The sequence below is a fragment of the Pterocles gutturalis genome, unplaced genomic scaffold (assembly GCF_000699245.1).
Source record: "Pterocles gutturalis isolate BGI_N339 unplaced genomic scaffold, ASM69924v1 scaffold31810, whole genome shotgun sequence".
Taxonomy (NCBI): domain Eukaryota; kingdom Metazoa; phylum Chordata; class Aves; order Pterocliformes; family Pteroclidae; genus Pterocles; species Pterocles gutturalis.
The window spans coordinates 1-286 of NW_010146852.1; positions in this window are offsets into that span (position 1 = coordinate 1).

Below are 286 nucleotides of genomic sequence, written 5' to 3' on the forward strand. Positions count from 1 at the left end.
AAGGAGGGGGCTTGGCTAATTAGACAAAGGAAGCCAAACAGAGTTAAGTTTCTTTATTGATTATTTTACATAGTCTCAGGTTCAGTGGAATCTACAGGTACCTTTTTGAAAGGGACAGGTTTTATTCTGCAACTGAAATCACAGTCCTTGTTGAGCAACACTAACAGAAAAAGCAGAGAAAGCCTCTCTTAGAAACCATGAGGCAAGAGCAGGATGAGCGGGGAACAGCCAGGGCTGGAGAGAGGGGCACGAGCCCCCACCCCTAACCCCAGCCTAGGTGGAAGGA